General features: G+C 34.2%; 1 protein-coding gene across 2 annotated transcripts in view; it reads right to left on the bottom strand.

Moving 5' to 3' along the window:
• The window catches only part of CadN (Cadherin-N), an 855,435-nt gene that overhangs the window by 124,914 nt on the left and 705,595 nt on the right, over positions 1-24,926 (bottom strand). The window lies entirely within an intron of this gene.

Genomic DNA, 24,926 nt, shown 5'->3' with positions numbered 1-24,926 from the left:
TATCTTATTTTGATACTGGATATGACCTCAAACCATACGAGCTGGACATGTACGCAGAAGGACTTATAATGAAATATTTTCTTTCGTCGACAAAGAATTTTGGACACGTTTTGTTCGAATGGGGATAAAGAATACAGAGTTCGTAATCCCTCTTAGATTACGGACAACAATCTATTTGCTTTATGGCTTACCAATAATGCCCAGCTGTCCAACAAAAATTAATGACACTTTTGTTCTAGGTATGTGGATATGACCATTTGTTATATAAAATTTGATTGAAAAATATATTTATTTATAGACATAGAACAAGGCCGATTATACGGCGGTTCAAGACCTTTATAGGCTCTGAGGGGGGTGGCACCATGTAACGCCACCGATTGACAGGACACGTCTACAGAGAGAAGAACAAAATAAGTCTTGCCAACGAGTGACAACTAGCGACACCCTCAGGTGAGAGGTTCGACGATAATGCAGACTTTAACATGATTAAATTAGCTGCTCTTCTATATTTGTACGAAACTCTATTTGCTCTAATAGCTAGTGGCTTATAAGTCAGTGTGTGTAGTGTATCCCACCACTTTTAATAATTGCGTTCGTTAGCCGAGTCGCTTGCCCTGCACCAAAATAATATCTGCGTCAAAAGAGTAACCGGTTCTAAAAAGTGAATTTTTCTGAAAAAATTTCAGGTTTTGAAAAATTAACCGGTTCAAGAAAGAGTCGGATGTTAAATAAGAACCCGGCTCATGAAAGCACACGCTTCTTAAAATTACCCTGTTCTAAAAAAAATCACTGTTAGTAGGTATACCTCACCATTTAATGGAATTAAGTTCGTTGACCGAGTAACTTGGCCGGCACTAAAATAGTATGTGGTTCAAAAGACTACCAGAGACTGAAAAAGAACCCGGTTCTATAAGGGTACCTGCTTCTAAAAATTATTCGGTTCCAAAAGAATACGGTTATAAAGAAGTACCATGTTAGGAAAAGTACCCAGAGTTTGAAATGGCCCCATTTTTTGGTTTTTTACCCCGAATGCGCAATAAAGATGTTGCTTGCGCAAGACAACATGTTGCTAGTATTTTACTTAGCATATCCACTTTTAGGAATAAAAGCAGCAGAAATGTAGATAAGAAGTCCCCACTTTTTTTTAAATTATGCGTTTGCACTGTTGAGAGTAAGGAATTTAAATAAATCGGTGGGAGAAAAAATTATTTCCTAGAAAATGACTTGTACTTTGCTGCCCAAAAACATAATTATACATTGTAACATGCCCGACTTTGCTCGAAATTTAAATTCCTTAAGACCCAAACACACTCGACTTTTGCGTTCTTTTGGCGCATGCGTTGCGTCAACAGCTGACTTTGAACACACGTGTTTGTCGCTATGTTCCTAATCCACGTGGCAACACAACGGCAACGTCAACGTCAAAGCAACGCAAATTAAATTCAAAAACTTACGTTATGCTGGCGTTGTCAATTTTTTCTTTGCAGCTCTCCAATTTTGCACAAATTTATTTCGTTTTTAATTAATCTTATTCAATGCGTAATACTATGTACAAACAGAAAAATAAATTGAGGCAATTTCGATTTAAATTGACTGGTGTTCATACAACTCAATTTAGCTTTCACAATAGTAATTTAACATTTGGTGGTGTTTTGAATTTAAAATTTATTTGTGAAAAAAAATAAATAATTTTGAGAATATGAAAAATTCCAAACGTGTGTTGTTATTTATACCCATAGAATCAAGTTTGGATTCAGGGTTGGCTTTTAAAATTTCAAATTTACGTTGTTCGCCGGCATTTTTAACAAAATATTGATTTCGTTAATTTTTATTTGACTTTTTGTTACCTTGATATTTGGGGTTTTTCGTAAAACTGACGTTTAAATCTACTCAATAAATACACTTTACAAGGTTGCATTTGCATTTTGAAACAATTTGTTGCGCTTTTTTTTTTTTTTTTAAATTGCCAATTTGGTGGGTGTTTTTACATAGTATAAAATAGTTTATTTCTTGAACTAAAAAATTTGTTATTTACATTTTTTGAATGATGAAATATCATAATTTTAGTTTTCCGTTTGAGATCATTGTGACAGGAAAACTTCGGACGTACGCTCTTTCAAAGTGACGCCAGCACCAAAACGACGCAAAATGCAAATGTGTTCGGGCCTTTATTATTAATTGTTAAAAATAAAAGTATTCAATCAATCGTGCTATATTTTTATTACGTTTTAAATTTGCATTATTATTTACGTAGTACATTTTTTTATGAATTGCAATAAAATTGAAAAAATCAAAGCATATCATCAAAAGCGGCTGAAACATGCAACTAATACCTACTTCTTTTTAGTTTATATTAAGAATCTTATTTCTAAATTTATCGCCCAGGAAACAAAATTAGCAAAATAAATATACGTATATATGTACAAACAGGTGCACAAAAAAAAACGAGCATATTAACATTTCTTAATTAAGACATTGATTTTATTAAAATTAAATAAAAATTCGATTTAAATGTCGCATACAAAATAACGTTCATAAAAGAAGTAAATGCTGGGAGAGGAGATTTAAGGCCGAGCTTCTCTTCTTATTTTCCCTACAAATTGGCAGGAGAGGGCTTACTTGTTTTACGCTGACTCCGTACGGCATCTGCTAAGCAGATGAATTTTCGTTGAGAAGCTTTTCGTATCAGAAATACACTCAGAGTATTTGCAAAATCACTGCCAAGGGACGACCCCGATTAGAAAAACTGTTTTCTAATTCAAGTAATTCAGGTAAAAATATGTTTACCGTAAATTTGTATGTTCGCATTTGCAGCACGGGACATGACTATCAAGACTACATTAGACTGTATCGAAAAAAAAAAAATGCAAAAGACCAAGAATAAATTGGAAATTAATGTTGAGAATAAGGTAAGGCCACTTTCAGTGCGGTAAGTTATTTTAAAACTCAGAGTTAGCCTCTGATGAGGGACTTGACTCACATATTTTTGACAAATTTTAAAACTAAAACTGAGTTGGATATAGAAGGTCATAGAATGCTTCTAGTAATTGCCAAGAGGACAAAATTATTCTATAATATAGGTTCTGATTTTTAAAAAGTTTTTCAACTGGTATTTACTTAACCATATAGATTGGTGCCTTAACCTATGATAATTTCATAAAAAATAAGAAAATGCAAAAATGGAATAACAAATTACACAATTAATAAGTCACTTGGCAAAAAGTATCGAACAAAAAAATAAAATATTCAAAAACCAAATATTCACCAACTGAAATATTTTTAGGTTATGGATACGGCGAAAAACCAAAAGCCAATTGTTGGCTATGCCCAGTGCGTTATAGTATAACACCAGTTACATTGATTTCCTTAAGGTTTGTTGGATCAGCAATTTTATATGGATATGAATATGGCTAGTTTGCCACTTAATTAAAGTTGTTTTCACATAGCTTTGTCTGATAAACGAGTTGAACAAATCACTAAAAAATGACGACTGCAAAATCAAAATAAGTAAAGGTGTCTAATTTCGGGTGTAACCGAACATTATATACTCAGCGTGAGCTTCATTTGAAGATTTCATTTCAGATAAATTACTTCTTTACATAATATGTGGCACCGCCCCTTTAAAAAAAATTTTTCCCCATTTCCTCTTACAATAAAACTTGTTAAGTGAAATATCATTGATCCACACTATTTTTTGCTAAGTTATAGCTTGTTATTCTAGTCTACGACCCTTTTACTATTGTTTTATATCTAAGTTGCCGTGGTCTTTAATAGATCCCGTTCATTTTTACTAAAAATATTTTCTGCTATAAGGAAAATATATGTACACAATTTCAGTACCATATGTTAATGTTGATTCGAGTTATGGCTCCCGAAATATAGAAAATTGGAAAATTGCTTAGTCATAAAAGGGGCGGTACCACACCCATTTTAAAAATTTTAGTTTTTTTCCAATTTAGTGTTATAATTCAATTTAGAAGGAACATTTTATTGATACAAAGCCCTTTTTCGCTAAGATATAGCTTATTTTATTCGTCTACTACTCTTTTAAAAATCTTTTTATATAAAAGTGGGCGTGGTCCTTAAGCAATTTCGTTAATTTTTCTACAAAACTTTCCTTATAGTGAGGGCAACCTCCCTGCCGAATTTTGTTACGATAGGTTTAACGATTTTTGATTTATGATAAATAATATTTGTAAAATTGATTTTATCACAAGTGGGCGGTGCCACGCCCATTTTAAAAAAATTTTATCAAGAGTCAAATCTTTTATATAAAAGTGGGCGTGGTCTTTAACCGATGTCTTCCATTTTTTCTAGAAATATTTCCTGCTATAGTGAAAATTTGTGTACCCAATTTTATTACAATCCGTTTATTTTTCTCCGAGTTATAACTCCCGAAAAATAGAAAATTGCTTAGTCATAAAAGGGGCGGTGTCACGCCCATTTTTTTAAATTTGAGCTGTTTCCTATTTATTGTAATAAATCCACTTGGGAAATGAAATACCATTGATATAAAGCTCTTTTTTGCAGAGATATAGCTTATTTTATTTGTCCACGACCCTTTTAAAAATCTTTTATATAAAAGTGGTCGTAGTACTTAACCGATTTCGTTAATTTTTCTTCAAAGCTTTCCTTATGGTAATGGCAACCTCTCTGCTGAATTCTGTTATGATAGTTTTAACGATTTTTGATTTATGATAAATAATATTTGTAAAATTGATTTTATCACAAGTGGGCGGTGACACACCCATTTTAAAACAATTTTATCAATAGTCTCAATATGAGTTCACATGCCAAATTTCAACATTCTAGGTGTATTTTTTTACTAAATTATCAGGTTTTTTGTGTTTTCCAAAATTTTATATATATAAAAAGTTGGCGTGGTTATCATCCGATTTCGCTCATTTTCTACACGAATCTATTTTGGGTGCAGATAAGCTCATGTACCAAATTTGGTGAAGATACCTCAATATTTAATCAAGTTATCGTGTTAACGGACGGACGTACGGACATGGCTCAATCAAATTTTTTTTCGATACTGATGATTTTGATATATGGAAGTCTATATCTATCTCGATTCCTTTATACCTGCACAACCAACCGTTATCCAATCAAAGTTAATATACTCTGTGTGCAAAACACGCTGAGTATAAAAATATTTAAAACTTCCCTGGTTTTAAGGCAATGCTGATAATAACTTCAAAAAAAAGATTAGGTTCTAAAAGAAGGCTTAATAAAATCTGGTCAAAAAAAGTTGTAGGACATGACACCAAGTTAACAAGCAGTTCAAAAAAAGAAAAAGTTGTGCACAATTTACAACAAAAGTCGTTCGCACATTTTTGAACCTTATCTAATGGTTGCCGAAATGAAGAAGAAGAATTTTAGCCAATCACATGAAAAGCCGCAACACAAAACAAAGCCCATATATGATGTGTTTCCTATTGAAGCGAAGGCTCATTTTAAGAGCAACTTAAGACTGTTGGTAAGGGGTTCTAAAAATTTTCATCTTCCTCAAGCAACTGTCATAAATACAAAATTAGTAGTATGGAGATGCCATATTGAAAAATATGTTGAGCAGAAGTTGAGAGCAAGAACAAGAATGTTATATCCTCCACTGAAAGTTATAAAAAATTTTTAGTGCTGCGTTGTGAACAATTAGTCATACGCAAAAAAGGACGTCAACCCACTATTTGGACAAGAGTTTTATATAGTGGAATATAAGGACATGAAAATTTTATTCCCCACTGCTCAATCTGCATTTATACATCCGTAAGTGCCCACCAAAGCACACTCTTACAGTTTTGAGTCAGCAGACTGTTACGTATTTCCATTCTTTTCCAGGTGTTCGAACGTTGCAAACAGTTCACAAATAATTTTAGAAGAGTACCCAGAAAAAGTCAGTCAAACAACTATGAAAGTGGCATTTTAGGGAAAAATCTTTTTTTAGAAAAAGTTTTGTAGAAATTGGTCTTATTAATAATTAGTTACACACCACCGACTATACACTACTTAAGGAAATCAAAAACCGACTAATATATTGAAATTTATTGCTTGCTTTCCATACAGTCTAATATAGCTGTTTTTTTTGGGGCTATTAACATATACACACATACTTATATATCTGTACTTAAATATTTTGATGTCATCAATTTTCAAAACTCAATAAAAGCAAAATACATATTTTTATTTCCAACTGTGCCAGATTTATATTTTCAATTATAAAGATGTACATAAGTATTTCTATTGAGATAAATCGGAAAATATGTAAACATACATATATACATATGTACGTGTTTTGATGAATTCAAATGCGTTCAAAGAAATATCATTTTCCTTTAATAAAAAGAAAGACATATTAATTGCGTAGTTCAAATATGTTTGACAAAACGATGTTCAAACCTCCTATAGAATACATTTGTGATGTTTATTATTTATGTACATATTTATTTATTTTTGAAATTGATTGAAATGAAGTTTGAAAGATTGATATACAAAAACCTCTTGCGCGTCAAAATCACAAAAAAATTATTTAAACACAAATTGTGCCAAGCTCTGTTCTCTTTCATATTACCACTAATATTACCCTCCTAAATTTTCCAAATTGTAAATTTACAAAAATTATAAATATACGTTTTTAAATGGAAGTTGAGGGAGTCTAAATAAAAAAGTGACATTGTTACGTATTGCCTAAAAACATTTGTGTGTTTCGTACAAATCAATTAATTGTAGCGCTATAAATAAAAAGAATAAAACGTAATGATATTGTTGTTGTTATATATTTTGACCTTAGTACCACCTATGAGAGTGTCACCAAAATTTAAACTTCGATTTTGTTGGTAGACATACTATCATCGCTGTGGTAGTGGTTTAGTTGTTGATTAACGAGCAACGAGGCAAGACATTTGCTTGTTGAGCGACTATCATACGAAAACATGAAAGACAATATTTTTTGTTTTTTTTTGCTTCCTTATTAGGTCGATTTCATATTTGTCTTCAAATTTCAGTAATAAAATTAGAGAATCGATTTCTGCGTCACTTCTCAAAGAGCCACTCTGAAGTGCACATAATTACTTGACTACGACCTCTGATCTCTTCAAAGCATTTTCTCCCTGAATTCATATCATTTTTGGATTCTTGGGATCTTGAGTAATTTTATTGCGAGCTTAAAATGTTAATGTGGCTCAGAGTTCAATTGGTCTCTAAGAGTTGCCTTTTTGTTTATATTCCTTTTGATCACTATGAAGGCACATACACTCTGTATGTAGTTTAATCCTAATGGTGTGGATATGATTTTTAGGCGCGCATGTCCTAGTAACCATCGCCGTTTGTAAACTTACAATTTTTCTCTAATATCAATTATAAAAACCATTGTATACAGCAAAATGAGCAAAGCTCGCTAATTAAATACATATGATCATATTGATATAATAGTAACAGAGGAAGTATTAAAAACAAATACTGTAAAAATCCGAACAAGTGTTACTAAGCTTTCAAAAGCGCGCCTAAAAATCATATCCACACCATTAGGAATAAACTACATACAGATTGTATGTGCCTACATGGTGATCAAAAGGAATATAAACAAAAAGGCAACTCTTAGAGACCAATTGTACAGCGAACAACGGGACATTCATATGGCTTAGCAGATGTAAAGGCTTGCACTGATATGAATGTTAGAGATTCGAGTTCAACGCTCATCTCCCGAAAGGCTAGCTGATGAAGAAGTGAAATTCAGAAACATGTCCTAGTACCCATCGCCGTTTGTAAACTTACAATTTTTCTCTAATAGCTATTATAAAAACCATTGTATAAAGCAATATGAGCAAAGCTCGCTAATTAAATACATATGATCATATCGATATAATAGTAACAGCGGAAGTATTAAAAACATATACTGTAAAAATCCGAACAAATGTTACTAAGCTTTCAAAAGCGCGCCTAAAAATCATATCCACACCATTAGGAATAAACTACATACAGAGTGTATGTGCCTACATGGTGATCAAAAGGAATATAAACAAAAAGGCAACTCTTAGAGACCATTTGTACAGCGAACAACGGGTCATTCATATGGCTTAGAAGCTAAAGGCTTGCACTGATATGAATGTTGGAGATTCGAGTTGAACGCCCAGCTCCCGAAAAGCCAGCTGATGAAGAAGTGAAATTCAGAAACATGTCCTAGTAACCATCGCCGTTTGCAAACTTAAAATTTTTCTCTAATATCAATTACAAAACCCATTGTATAAAGCAATATGAGCAAAGCTCGCTAATTAAATACATATGATCATATTGATATAATAGTAATACTATTTTCACGCAGACGTCTTATTGAATAATAAAGGCATTTTTCTACATTAAGACACTTATTGAGCTCAAATTTCCCTACAAAATTCGAATCTATAATTATTTCATTAGTAGCTAATCGAATGCCTAATGAAGTCAAAAGCACAATGCAAGTCTGTTGGCCGCGTTCCGCTTCTTAGTTTTTGGTGTGTTCAGTGCTTAAAAATGTCATTTGTCAAAGTAAATGTCATTGCCTGCATGGCGGAACGATACAAAGTGACCGCATCGAACAGCTGATTATACCCTTTTTTATTTGATTTGATACATCAACTACCGGCGCAGTACGATTTTGACATTTGTCCATCGAATTTACTTGTACATGGATTTTTTTTGTTTGTACTTATGTCACCATGCCGCCACTTTGTATCGTTCCGCCATGATTGTCTGTCATATAGCATTGTCCTTTTAATCGCTTGACATTTCATCCTTCATACTAATCGAGCAGTTACTTCTGTGTGAAAGCAACAAATTTACGATTTCATTAGAAGGTGAAATGAGATCATTAAGTTTCTGTGTGAAAACAGTATAACAACGGAAGTATTAAAAACAAATACTGTAAAAATCCGAACAAATTTTACTAAGCTTTCAAAAGCGCGCCTAAAACTGATATCCACACCATTAGGAATGAACTACATTCAGAGTGTATGTGCCTACATGGTGATCTAAAGGAATATAAACAAAAAGGCAATTCTTAGAGACCAATTGTACAGCGAACAACGGGACATTCATATGGCGTAGCAGCTAAAGGTTTGCACTGATATGAATGTTGGAAATTCGAGTTCAACGCCCAGCTCCCGAAAAGCTAGCTGATGAAGAAGTGAAATTCAGAAACATGTCCTAGTAACCATCGCCGTTTGCAAACTTACAATTTTTCTCTAATATCAATTACAAAAACCATTGTATAAAGCAATATGAGCAAAGCTCGCTAATTAAATACATATGCTCATATTGATATAATAGTAACAGCGGAAGTATTAAAAACAAATACTGTAAAAATCCGAACAAATGTTACTAAGCTTTCAAAAGCGCGCCTAAAAATCATATCCACAACATTTGGAATAAAATACATACAGAGTGTATGTGCCTACATGGTGATCAAAGGAATATAAACAAAAAGGCAACTCTTAGAGACCAATTGTACAGCGAACAACGGGACATTCATATGGCTTAGCAGCTAAAGGCTTGCACTGATATAAATGTTGGAGATTCGAATTCAACGCTCAGCTCCCGAAAAGCTAGCTGATGAAGAAGTGAAATTCAGAAACATGTCTTAGTAACCATCGCCGTTTGTAAACTTACAATTTTTCTCTAATATCAATTACAAAAACCATTGTATAAAGCAATATGAGCAAAGCTCGCTAATTAAATATATATGATCATATTGATATAATAGTAATAGCGGAAGTATTAAAAACAAATACTGTAAAAATCCGAACAAATGTTACTAAGCTTTCAAAAGCGCGCCTAAAACTCATATCCACACCATTAGGAATAAACTACATACAGAGTGTATGTGCCTACATGGTGATCAAAAGGAATATAAACAAAAAGGCAACTCTTAGAGACCAATTGTACAGCGAACAAGGGGACATTCATATGGCTTAGCAGCTAAAGGCTTGCACTGATATGAATGTTGGAGATTCGAGTTCAACGCCCAGCTCCCGAAAAGCTAGCTGATGAAGAAGTGAAATTCAGAAACATGTCCTAGTAACTATCGCCGTTTGCAAACTTACAATTTTTCTCTAATATCAATTACAAAACCCATTGTATAAAGCAAAATGAGCAAAGCTCGCTAATTAAATACATATGCTCATATTGATATAATAGTAACAGCGGAAGTATTAAAAACAAATACTGTAAAAATCCGAACAAATGTTACTAAGCTTTTCAAAAGCGCGCCTAAAAATCATATCCACACCATTAGGAATAAACTACATACAGAGTGTATTTGCCTACATGGTGATCAAAAGGAATATAAACAAAAAGGCAACTCTTAGAGACCAATTGTACAGCGAACAACGGGACATTCATATGGCTTAGAGCTAAAGGCTTGCACTGATATGAATGTTGGAGATTCGAGTTCAACGCCCAGCTCCCGAAAAGCCAGCTGATGAAGAAGTGAAATTCAGAAACATGTCCTAGTAACCATCGCCGTTTGCAAACTTAAAATTTTTCTCTAATATCAATTACAAAACCCATTGTATAAAGCAATATGAGCAAAGCTCGCTAATTAAATACATATGATCATATCGATATAATAGTAACAGCGGAAGTATTAAAAACATATACTGTAAAAATCCGAACAAATGTTACTAAGCTTTCAAAAGCGCGCCTAAAAATCATATCCACACCATTAGGAATAAACTACATACAGAGTGTATGTGCCTACATGGTGATCAAAAGGAATATAAACAAAAAGGCAACTCTTAGAGACCATTTGTACAGCGAACAACGGGTCATTCATATGGCTTAGAAGCTAAAGGCTTGCACTGATATGAATGTTGGAGATTCGAGTTCAACGCCCAGCTCCCGAAAAGCCAGCTGATGAAGAAGTGAAATTCAGAAACATGTCCTAGTAACCATCGCCGTTTGCAAACTTAAAATTTTTCTCTAATATCAATTACAAAACCCATTGTATAAAGCAATATGAGCAAAGCTCGCTAATTAAATACATATGATCATATTGATATAATAGTAATACTATTTTCACGCAGACGTCTTATTGAATAATAAAGGCATTTTTCTACATTAAGACACTTATTGAGCTCAAATTTCCCTACAAAATTCGAATCTATAATTATTTCATTAGTAGCTAATCGAATGCCTAATGAAGTCAAAAGCACAATGCAAGTCTGTTGGCCGCGTTCCGCTTCTTAGTTTTTGGTGTGTTCAGTGCTTAAAAATGTCATTTGTCAAAGTAAATGTCATTGCCTGCATGGCGGAACGATACAAAGTGACCGCATCGAACAGCTGATTATACCCTTTTTTATTTGATTTGATACATCAACTACCGGCGCAGTACGATTTTGACATTTGTCCATCGAATTTACTTGTACATGGATTTTTTTTGTTTGTAGTTATGTCACCATGCCGCCACTTTGTATCGTTCCGCCATGATTGTCTGTCATATAGCATTGTCATTTTATTCGCTTGACATTTCATCCTTCATACTAATCGAGCAGTTACTTCTGTGTGAAAGCAACAAATTTACGATTTCATTAGAAGGTGAAATGAGATCATTAAGTTTCTGTGTGAAAACAGTATAACAACGGAAGTATTAAAAACAAATACTGTAAAAATCCGAACAAATTTTACTAAGCTTTCAAAAGCGCGCCTAAAACTGATATCCACACCATTAGGAATGAACTACATTCAGAGTGTATGTGCCTACATGGTGATCTAAAGGAATATAAACAAAAAGGCAATTCTTAGAGACCAATTGTACAGCGAACAACGGGACATTCATATGGCGTAGCAGCTAAAGGTTTGCACTGATATGAATGTTGGAAATTCGAGTTCAACGCCCAGCTCCCGAAAAGCTAGCTGATGAAGAAGTGAAATTCAGAAACATGTCCTAGTAACCATCGCCGTTTGCAAACTTACAATTTTTCTCTAATATCAATTACAAAAACCATTGTATAAAGCAATATGAGCAAAGCTCGCTAATTAAATACATATGCTCATATTGATATAATAGTAACAGCGGAAGTATTAAAAACAAATACTGTAAAAATCCGAACAAATGTTACTAAGCTTTCAAAAGCGCGCCTAAAAATCATATCCACAACATTAGGAATAAAATACATACAGAGTGTATGTGCCTACATGGTGATCAAAGGAATATAAACAAAAAGGCAACTCTTAGAGACCAATTGTACAGCGAACAACGGGACATTCATATGGCTTAGCAGCTAAAGGCTTGCACTGATATAAATGTTGGAGATTCGAATTCAACGCTCAGCTCCCGAAAAGCTAGCTGATGAAGAAGTGAAATTCAGAAACATGTCTTAGTAACCATCGCCGTTTGTAAACTTACAATTTTTCTCTAATATCAATTACAAAAACCATTGTATAAAGCAATATGAGCAAAGCTCGCTAATTAAATATATATGATCATATTGATATAATAGTAGTAGCGGAAGTATTAAAAACAAATACTGTAAAAATCCGAACAAATGTTACTAAGCTTTCAAAAGCGCGCCTAAAACTCATATCCACACCATTAGGAATAAACTACATACAGAGTGTATGTGCCTACATGGTGATCAAAAGGAATATAAACAAAAAGGCAACTCTTAGAGACCAATTGTACAGCGAACAAGGGGACATTCATATGGCTTAGCAGCTAAAGGCTTGCACTGATATGAATGTTGGAGATTCGAGTTCAACGCCCAGCTCCCGAAAAGCTAGCTGATGAAGAAGTGAAATTCAGAAACATGTCCTAGTAACTATCGCCGTTTGCAAACTTACAATTTTTCTCTAATATCAATTACAAAACCCATTGTATAAAGCAAAATGAGCAAAGCTCGCTAATTAAATACATATGCTCATATTGATATAATAGTAACAGCGGAAGTATTAAAAACAAATACTGTAAAAATCCGAACAAATGTTACTAAGCTTTTCAAAAGCGCGCCTAAAAATCATATCCACACCATTAGGAATAAACTACATACAGAGTGTATGTGCCTACATGGTGATCAAAAGGAATATAAACAAAAAGGCAACTCTTAGAGACCAATTGTACAGCGAACAACGGGACATTCATATGGCTTAGAGCTAAAGGCTTGCACTGATATGAATGTTGGAGATTCGAGTTCAACGCCCAGCTCCCGAAAAGCCAGCTGATGAAGAAGTGAAATTCAGAAACATGTCCTAGTAACCATCGCCGTTTGCAAACTTAAAATTTTTCTCTAATATCAATTACAAAACCCATTGTATAAAGCAATATGAGCAAAGCTCGCTAATTAAATACATATGATCATATCGATATAATAGTAACAGCGGAAGTATTAAAAACATATACTGTAAAAATCCGAACAAATGTTACTAAGCTTTCAAAAGCGCGCCTAAAAATCATATCCACACCATTAGGAATAAACTACATACAGAGTGTATGTGCCTACATGGTGATCAAAAGGAATATAAACAAAAAGGCAACTCTTAGAGACCAATTGTACAGCCAACAAAGGGACATTCATATGGCTTAGCAGCTAAAGGCTTGCACTGATATGAATGTTGGAGATTCGAGTTCAACGCTCAGCTCCTGAAAAGCTAGCTGTTGAAGAAGTGAAATTCAGAAACATGTTCTAGTAACCATCGACGTTTGTAAACTTACAATTTTTCTCTAATATCAATTACAAAAACCATTGTATAAAGCAATATGAGCAAAGCTCGCTAATTAAATACATATGATCATATTGATATAATAGTAATACTATTTTCACACAGACGTCTTATTGAATAATAAAGGCATTTTTCTACATTAAGACGCTTATTGAGCTCAATTTTCCCTACAAAATTCGAATCTATAATTATTTCATTAGAAGCTAATCGAATGTCTAATGAAGTCAAAAGCACAATGCAAGTCTGTTGGCCGCGTTCCGCTTCTTAGTTTTTGGTGTGTTCAGTGCTTAAAAATGTCATTTGTCAAAGTAAATGTCATTGTCTGCATGGCGGAACGATACAACGTGGCCGCATCGAACAGCTGATTATACCCTTTTTTATTTGATTTGATACATCAACTAACGGCGCAGTACGATTTTGACATTTGTCCATCGAATTTACAAGTACATGGATTTTTTTTGTTTGTAGTTATGTCACCATGCTGCCACCTTGTATCGTTCCGCCATGATTGTCTGTCATATAGCATTGTCATTTTATTCGCTTGACATTTCATCCTTCATACTAATCGAGCAGTTACTTCTATGTGAAAGCAAAAAAATTACGATTTCATTAGAAGGTGAAATGAGATCATTAAGTTTCTGTGTGAAAATAGTATAACAACGGAAGTATTAAAAACAAATACTGTAAAAATCCGAACAAATGTTACTAAGCTTTCAAAAGCGCGCCTAAAACTGATATCCACACCATTAGGAATGAACTACATTCAGAGTGTATGTGCCTACATGGTGATCTAAAGGAATATAAACAAAAAGGCAACTCTTAGAGACCAATTGTACAGCGAACAACGGGACATCCATATGGCGTAGCAGCTAAAGGCTTGCACTGATATGAATGTTGGAGATTCGAGTTCAACGCCCAGCTCCCGAAAAGCTAGCTGATGAAGAAGTGAAATTCAGAAACATGTCCTAGTAACCATCGCCGTTTGCAAACTTACAATTTTTCTCTAATATCAATTACAAAAACCATTGTATAAAGCAATATGAGCAAAGCTCGCTAATTAAATACATATGCTCATATTGATATAATAGTAACAGCGGAAGTAATAAAACAAATACTGTAAAAATCCGAACAAATGTTACTAAGCTTTCAAAAGCGCGCCTAAAAATCATATCCACACCATTAGGAATAAACTACATACAGAGTGTATGTGCCTACATGGTGATCAAAGGAATATAAACAAAAAGGCAACTCTTAGAGACCAATTGTACAGCGAACAATGGGACATTCATATGGCTTAGCAGCTAAAGGCTTGCACTGATATGAATGTTGGAAATTCGAATTCCACGCTCAGCTCCCGAAAAGCTAGCTGATGAAGAAGTGAAATTCAGAAACATGTCTTAGTAACCATCGCCGTTTGTAAATTTACAACTTTCCTGTAATATCAATTACAAAACCCATTGTATAAAGCAATATGAGCAAAGCTCGCTAATTAAATACATATGATCATATTGATATAATAGTAACAGCGGAAGTATTAAAAACAAATACTGTAAAAATCCGAACAAATGTTACTAAGCTTTTCAAAAGCGCGCCTAAAAATCATATCCACACCATTAGGAATAAACTACATACAGAGTGTATGTGCCTACATGGTGATCAAAAGGAATATAAACAAAAATGCAACTCTTAGAGACCAATTGTACAGCGAACAACGGGACATTCATATGGCTTAGCAGCTAAAGGCTTGCACTGATATGAATGTTGGAGATTCGAGTTCAACGCTCAGCTCCCGAAAAGCTAGCTGATGAAAAAGTGAAATTCAGAAACATGTCCTAGTAACCATCGCCGTTTGTAAACTTACAATTTTTCTCTAATATCTATTACAAAAACCATTGTATAAAGCAATATGAGCAAAGCTCGCTAATTAAATACATATAATTTTTATAATAATAAAAATAAGTTCCAACAATTTAACATCCCACTCAACCGACAAAAGGGGAGCAACAGCATATCGCGCGTTTTTAATTTCAGTTAAATTTAGCCGACTCATTGCAAGGCCCGGGTTTTGTAAGCATCGAGGTCTAAAACCGCTTAGTTGCAGAAAAACTCATCAGCTGAGTAACATACATAATACATATCTACATATTACTTTTTAGGAGATGATGGAAGAGTTTTCTTTTTGATTAAAAAAAGAGTCCGAATCATCAACTGGGTTTGAATGAGAATTAAAATCTTATTCGATTTGTCGTGTTGATTTTCCGACAGGGTTGATAATTTATGTATATTGGAACATTCTATCTTAAATTTGGGTTGGAGGCAGACCGGTCTCGGTATTGTGCCATCATCAGTATCGATTTTCGTTCTCGAAAATCTTCGTATATACGTTGAAAAGGCTTGCTTAGTGAGAAATTAGCTGTGCTGTGGTTAAGCCGATTTCAAATATCTTGAAACTCGATAGGGAACATTAACTTGATTCATTGACAGTTAAACACATAAGACAGAAAGTGAGGGTCTCGAGGGATTGAGATTTTTTAGAAAATCAGTCCGGATGAAATCGGCTATAAATTTTTGCGGGACTTCCCACTGAGCTGTAAAACTTAATACCTCAGACGTAGCTAAGAACCGGATGACAATGCATTGAATAAGTGGAAAATATCCCATAGGTGGCACCCGAGACAATATGCTTAGTGCGATCAAGATTTAGGAAACTTCACACTGAGCTACAAACTTCCAACCTACAATAAGCAGAACACAATCATCGCTGGGGTCAAGATAACTAAAAAAAATTTGTTCAATAAATTTTATGTAATTTCCTGGCAGAATACGGTTGCAACACCTTTGAGTAAAAAAAATTGTTTAAACTTCCTTTATATAAATTGAGCTAAACGCAGCGGAAATTATACCTATGCATATAAAGAAAATAATTCAAATTTGCTTATTTTTTCCTTTTTTTCAACTTTTATTATTTTCTTTGGAACTACATCTAAATCATAATAAGTAACAATAAAGTTGTTTAGAACTCTGTCCCTGTATATACAAAATATTTCATAAGCAAGTTTCTATGTACTTTTCCACGTTTACCACACACTTTTGATGCACAGTACTGTATTTCATAAAGTTCTAGTTTGACTATAGTTAAAGCCAAAAATTATAAAAATGCATAAAATTCGTCTCGTAGCAACTGTGGAAAGACCCAATAAGTTCTGTGTACTGAATGTGCAAATGAATATAGCACATTTGCTTCTTAAACATATCTTTTAGATCCATAAACATAAGATGTATCCAAATATGTATATATGTAAATACCGTATCAGTTCGTAAGTATTATTGCAAGTTAGAAATGATAGTCACTACAAACCAGCAGGGGGGACTAACAAGCCAGCATGCAAGAAAGTGAATTATAAGCGTTGCGATACAGAATGCTCCATATTGTCATGATTGGTGCGCTTAAGATAACAACAAGCCAATGCAACGACAGGGAGCAGACAATTGTATTAGCCCAGTAGAGCTCCCAATTTGCTAGATTCTAGGGTGATATGTTGCATTGCCCATCATTTTTTATACCCTTCATGAAAATGAAATGAAAGTTTAACTTTGTCACGAATATTAAATTTGTAAGTCCTTAAACGAAAATAGATAGACCCACCAATAAGTATACCTAAATGATCAGGATGCGGAGCTGAGTTGATTTAGCCATGTCCGTCTGTCCGTCTGTCTGTTTGTATGCAAACTCCCTTAATTTTTGAGATAAAAAAAAATTTGGTGAGCGGGTGGATTTACGTGACTGATTAGACATTCGGAACCGGCCGGATAGAAACTCTATAGTATATATCCTCCATGCAACTGATTTTTCAGAAAAAGAGGATTTTTGTCATATCTTCCTCAATTTAGCACACTGAAGCTTCAAACTTCACCATAAGCTTTCGCATATTGTACGTATTGTCATCTGAAAAAATGGATGAGATCGATCGTATGTACAGCATATATCCCCCCAACCGATTGTTCAGATAAGAAACTTTTCGTAATTTTTGCCCCATTTCATCAAATATTCACGCTTTCGTCATAGCGTAGATATGTACATCTGTTCACTATATATTTCTTATCTTATACAGCCGATTATTTGGATATTACGAATGGGATAAGATTATTGTTCAGCTCCATTCATGAAAGGTATGAAGTCTTCGACACAGCCGAAGGCAGTCCCGTCCTTCCTTGTTTTCATATTATTCTATACATATTGAGCATATATGCAGATACAATAACATACATTCATACACATATGAAATAGTTATTCAAAATTCTATGCACTTGAGTTGTTTATTATTTGTTGCATTATTATTAAAATATCACCAAGTCACTGTTAAGGACATGCAACATGCTAATGGTGAAGATGCATTTGTTCACATATTGATATCCATTTCAAGCAAGTAGCAAAATGCTGTAATTCTTGTAACATTAAGCATACACAATTATATTTAAAGCATTTAACATATTTGTTCGATATACATATGTGCCTATGTATTTAAGAATTTGAAACTTATGCTCTTTTCAATAGGTATTGTTTTTGCTATTGTTATCATATGTATATTTCCAGCAATACTGTACCACAACTTATTCCCGGTTTTTCAGTGCAAGTCTAAGCTCCAGCCTGGAGTTTAACTTTGCCACTCTGTTCGATAAAATAAAATTTTGCTGGTCAAGCCGAATGACAGCATATTTCCAATTTCATATGTACCATAATTGTAAAGCTATCTCGCGAAGGAAGGACCCTACCCGGATAAGCTCAGAAAATTGACATTAAAGAGAAACTAGACGGACCCGTGTGCGTCTTGCGCAACAAATATAAAAGTCTCATATCAAATATCAGCTATTCTATCAATCAATCATCTATCAACAAAAACTTATATGAACTTGCACTGCCATCTGGCGAATGTTAGCAACTGCCGGTTAGTTAGTTCTAATCAAATATTCACAATAGTGGCATAGTACAAATAGATTTTTTTGTTTGCTCACAATCGCTTATTTTTAACAAATTGTTTTAATAAAATATAGCTAACCAAAAGCACTACGACCAATGATACCCAAAGTTCGCTAATATCACGAATCTACACCTTGACAACCAAAACTTTATTTATGATTTGGATTCCAAATAAGAGCGAATAAGGGACCTGCACAATTAGAAATAATATATATGGGATTACAAATGGTCACATGACACGGTACCAAGCCCTGAGTAACAGACTTATCTTGTTTTGTTGATTTTCCGACAGGGTGGATAAATGATGTATATTGGAACGATTTTCCGTCATCCCTTGTCAAATTTGGTTTTGAGACAAAACCTGATGATGGCACAACGCCGAAACTGGTTTGTCTCAAAAGCAAATTTGACAAACTCTGAGCAACATACTTGCCTACTGCAGTGCCAAAACCTGAAGTTTTTCACTTGGTAGTATGTCACTGTAATGGGGGTGGCATTATCTCGAATAGAAAAAAGACATAATTCCAAAAAATTTTGTAAAGAAATTTTAGTGTAGAACCTTTGTAGGCCCATTTTTCTGAAGTCTACCTAGTTTCAACGCACAGGTCTAGTTTCATTTATTTATTAATTTTGTTAATGAATTGTCGCACTTTTTCCAGTCCATAAAATTTCGATATCGATTTTTTTAATTGGGCAAGGTCGCAAACCAATTTCATTTATTTACACATGAAAAGCTTTTTAGTGAAGACTCATCTGCCCTGTAGATGCCGTTCGAAGTCGACATAAAAACAAGTAGGTTCCATTCCGCCAATGTAGGGAAAATTTAAATTAACAAGTAATGAAGGCTAAGTTCGGGTGTAACCGAACATTACATACTCAGCTGAGAGCTTTGAAGACAAACTAAGGGAAAATCACCATGTAGGAAAATGAACCCAGGGTAACCCTGGAATGTGTTTGTATGACAAGGGTATCATATGGAAGGTATTAAAGGGTATTTTCTAAAGGGAGAGGCCATAGTTCTATAGGTGGATGCCATTTCAGGATATCGCCATAAAGGTGGACCCCCAGCAAACACAGTTTCTAACGTTTGAGAAATATTGTAATTTTACATTAGAATTCTAATGTAGTTCTCTAATGCAATTCGAATCGAAAACAAGGCTAGAGAACTAGGTTAGAATTCGACTGTGAAACCATTCGAATAACACTAGAAATGCGATGTTATGATTATTGTCACAGTTATCGATTATTTGCACGACATGATCACTCATTCTTCACAAATCACCCACAGAAGATTGTGCATTCACGAGTTCAAATTGCTTCGTTCTGCGCATCTACGTCACACTTGACTGCTTGAGCGAATGAAAGAAAGAGAAAAAAAAACAAGTGCTAAAGGAAACTGACGTAAAAATTGCCAATAAAAAATAGCTGAAATAATGTTTACATGCGCAATGCGCCACCTTCTATAATTCCATCATGCTCATTCTTAGTGTTATACAAACAAAATTAAAATAGTGGAAATATTACAATTTGCGAAATAAGTTTTTTTATTTCTAATAATAAATACTAGTAAGTGAAAATTAATCAGAAAAAGTTAAAAAGGAAAACGAGCAGATTATTGAAGTGCTATTTGAATGGCATGAAGGAAACGCTTCCTCATCCTTACCTCAAACCAACGCTGAGCTCAATCTTTAAGTACGGTTTTAATTTATTATAATAGAAAAAGCCATTGAAATATGTTCATTCTTAATACATAAGATTATAACCAAATAAGCATATTTGATATAATGAAACAATGAAAATTCGCTAATTTTAAATAATTGAACTTAATTTCGCATCACTTCAAAATTCTGATTAGAAACACACTAGAATTTGACGTTAGAATGCGATTAGAATTCTAACAATTTTCTCGGTATCGAGAACGAAGTCCCCTTATTGTCGAGAATGCAAGAATTCGTGACAGTTACGCAAACCGTCCTCTAACCTTCTACCATAGAGAAATACATTAGAATTCGATTCGTCTTCTAATCGTTTTCTAACTTAAATGTTTGTTGGGCCAGGGCTGACTCTAAAATGTGTTTGTATGATATGGGTATCAAATTAAAGGTTATGGTGTGTTTTAAGAGGTAGTGGCCCTTAGTTGTATATGTGAAGGCATTTTCGAGATATCGACCAAAATGTGGACTAGGGTGGCCAAGAACACCATCTGTCGGGTACCGCTAATTTATTTATATATGTAATACCACGAACAGTATTCATGTAATGATTCCAAGGGCTTTTGATTTCGCCATGTAGAACTTTTTCATTTTCTTCTACTTGATATGCTAGGTGTCACACCCATTTTACAAAGTTTTTTTCTAAAGTTATATTTTGCGTCAATAAATCAATCCAATCGCAATGTTTCATCCCTTTTTTCGTATTTGGTATAGAATTATGAAATTTTTTTCTTTTTTTGAAACTTTCGATATCGAAAAATTGGGCGTGGGCATAGTCGGATTTCGCCCATTTTTAATACCAAGAGAAAGTTAGTTCAGATAAATACGCTAACTAAGTTTAGTAAAGATATATCGATTTTCGCTATTTTCGCTCAAGCTATTGTGTTAACGGCCGAGCGGAAGGATAAACGGTCGACTGTGTATAAAAGCTGGGCGTGGCTTCCATCATTTTCACCCATTTTCACAGAAAACAGTTATCGTCATAGAAGCCTTACCAAATTTTACAAGGATTGGTGATTTTTGTTCGACTTATGGCGTTAAAAATATTTTAGACAAATTAAATGAAAAAGAGCCACGCCATTTTTAAAATTTTCTTTCATTTTTGTATTTTGTTGCAACATATCATTACTGTAGTTTAATCTTGACATAATTTACTTATATACTGTAAAGATATTAAATTTTTTGTTAAAATTTTCCTTAAATAATTTTTTTTAAATTGGCCGTGTTCGTCATCCGATTTTGTTAACTTTTATCTAGAACACATATAGTAAGAGGGGTAAAGACCCCCAAGTTACATCATGATGTCTTCAACGACTGCCAAATTACAGCTTGTAAATTACCTCCTATTAAAAGTGGGCGGTGCTAAGGCCATTGTCCAGCATTTTACTAATTTTCTATTCTGCGTCACAAAGTCAACCCACTTGCCAAGTCTCACCGCTTTATCCGTCTTTGTTAATGAATTATCGCACTTTTTCGGTTTTTCGAAATTTTCGATCTCTAAAAAATTGGCGTGTTTATAGCTCGATTTCGCTCATTTTAAATGGCGATCTGAGATGAGTGCCCAGGAACTAACGTACCAAATTTCATTAAGATATCTCAAAATTTACGCAAGTTATCGTGTTCACGGGCAGACCGACGGACGTACGGACGGATATTACTAAATGAATTTCTTTTTTCGCGCATATCATTTTGATATATAGAAGTCTATATCTATCTCGATTAGTTTATGCCGTTACGTACCCCGTATGCGAACAAAATTAATATACTCTGTGAGCTCTGCTCAGCTGAGTATAAAAAAGGAACACGACGCAAATTGGAAGAGAACCTCGGCCTAAAAGCCCTTCGGAGGTTATTGCACCTTACATTTATTTATTTATTTATTTTTTATAGATAGAAAGATAATTTGTTTTATAGTTAAGAGAACCTCTAAGCCAAGTTTCAATTTTATATCTTCAATGACTTATGATTACAGTTTAAAAAGTGGGCTTGGTTGCCAACCGATTTCAAGTCTTTGCACAATCTGTATGTACGATTATAAGGACAGTCTCCAAGTCAAGTTTCAATATGAATTGCAAGGGCTTTTGATTTACGGCCAAAGGTGGGCGGTACCCGTAGAGCGTTCCTCTGAAGCTTCTTTCCGGGAAATGGACTAAGGACCGATCTATTCCAACGAATTCTATTCACGCTTCAGTTTGCCTGTCGTTTAGTATATTTGTGTGTAGGTAGCCCTTTAGCTAGACTAGAATTTATTTTAATTATTTTACAATTGTGCTGTGTTTTTTTTTTTTGGGAAGTTGATCAGGGACCGATCTATTCTAACCATTCCCATTCATGGTTCGATTTGCCTGAAATTTGGTATATCGGTAGCCCTTTGCCTAGATTAAAATTTACGTCACTTTTTTCCGAGTAATGAACCAGAGACCGACTTGGACTAGAACTTGGGCTGGGACTGTAACTGTAACTGGGACTGGGAACAAGGGATGAAGAAGAATAAGAAGAACTAGATAGAAGAGGAAAGAGGGAAGGAGTAATAGATCGAGAAAGGATATAGTTATAAGAAGATGGAGAGCTAAGGATAGATGAGGCGGAAAAGAAGTGTGGGAAAATACGGAAAGGGAGAAAGAGACGCAGAGCAAAAGAAAGGCAGAGGGAGAAGTGAATAAAAGAATAAGGAAAAGCGGGAGGGAGGGGGATAGGAAGAGGTAACAGCTACCTAATAGTTATGCAGATAGACCAAAGTTAGGGCAGAACAATGTCTGCCGCGTCTATTAGTAAAATACAAAATAGCCTACCATGACATACATAAGTACATGCATACAAACAAATGTATTTGTGATTTTGTGATTATGCTTCAATTCAAATTATATTTGCATTAAGTCCTGTTGTGGCAATTAGATAACCGGATAGCCTGAGTTGTTTATTTTACTAGCATAGCATGATTTCTCCTCGGGCTATGATTATGTTAGAAAACATATACAAATCGTATACATAGTTATGTATGTATATAAATGAATCTATATGTTAAAGAAGGCTTTTCTAATGTCTGTTTAATTGTGTGTTTGCGTTTGTGCTTTCTGTTATTTGTTTACACATCGTTACAAATCTGGGTCAAATTACGAATAGTAATTTGAAGGACAATTAAATGCACAAACAGTACTCTACACACTAACACAACTATAAAAACACCCAACAAAAACTTTTACACTTTTTATAAAGCTTATTTTTTTATCCAAAATTGTATACGATGATGCTTGAAATTTTGTAAAAAGTTCATATGTATCCAACTTTCCGTAATTTTGTTTTGTTGAACGGATGTTATCGGACTAAAGGATTTATACTCTTTCTGAGCTACAGCCTTCTATATAAGGTTGGTAGAGCATATATGTAATGAATGGTGTATATATAATGGACTTATAAAGAGTTTTATATGAATATAATATATGCTTGTGTTGTTAGAAAGCTTAATCCTTTAGCGCTAATTGCTTATCGGAATAAGCAGCGAAACTGCTCTGTTCCTTGTTTCTCTTGAAAACCTACAAGAATTTTTGCTGGGCTTGTACGTGAATATGAGAACAGGTTTTAATTGTACTGCAATAGGCAATTATCCAATTTCGACTTATGCTAGTAGAACTTCTCTTTATGAAAATTTTCGAAGTGGCTTAATGTTATTACAAACCTAAGCTCTTCTTAATATAGATAATTAATGGTGTCATTTTCTTGCAATTTGGGCCAGGAGTACGTCCTTTACAAGCTTATTATGTGAGAAACTTTTCTTTCCGGGAAGTAGTGCAGGGAGCAACCTCATCAAAAAACTCAAATAATGCAGCGATGTGTTTGAAATTCGGTAGAGAAGTACCTCATCGGCAAAGCTAATATTTGAGCAACTTCCTGGGTTTCTGGCTAGTGGACCATGGGCCAGATATATTTGTGATGCGATTTGCTTGAATTTTGTAATTATTGTAATTATAATTGTATTATTCGATAAAAAATTTATTTCTGAAAAGTGGAGCAGTTCTTTACCTATTGAAATAAATCATATTTATTGAGCGAGTTCGAAATTTAGTACAGGAGCTCCTCTCCGACAAATTTAATATTTGGGACCCTTTCTTTCTATCAGTGGACCAGGGGCACACCTATTCTATACATCTTATTTATTATAAGATTAGCTTGAAATTTGGTACACAAATATCTCTTTGACTATCTAATTATTTCAAAAAACGGGGCTGCAACTATTGTAATAACTCGCATTCAATTCGCAAGATTTGGTACAGGGTACCCCTGTGTCTAGCTTAATATTTCAGAGAAAGCTTGTGAAAGGAAGGAGATGAGGAAGAATAAGGCAAGCATGAGGAGGAGGAAAGAAAGTGGAAGCAGTAAAGAGAAAAATAGACTATGTTAAAGGAAGAAGATAAGGAGGAGAGATAGGAATCGAATATAAAGAAAAGGAAGGAGAGGCGGAAAGTTAAAAATTTCTCTTTAGCAGAAGCTACAATATGACAATGGCCTCTGTTTACTGGTAGAGTAATTACATTGCAGGGACGAATATT

This window comes from Eurosta solidaginis, chromosome 2 (assembly GCF_040869045.1).
Source record: "Eurosta solidaginis isolate ZX-2024a chromosome 2, ASM4086904v1, whole genome shotgun sequence".
Classification (NCBI taxonomy): Eukaryota; Metazoa; Arthropoda; class Insecta; order Diptera; family Tephritidae; genus Eurosta; species Eurosta solidaginis.
The sequence above is the reverse complement of the archived record's forward strand: the minus strand, read 5'-3'. Positions and strand labels throughout refer to the sequence as shown.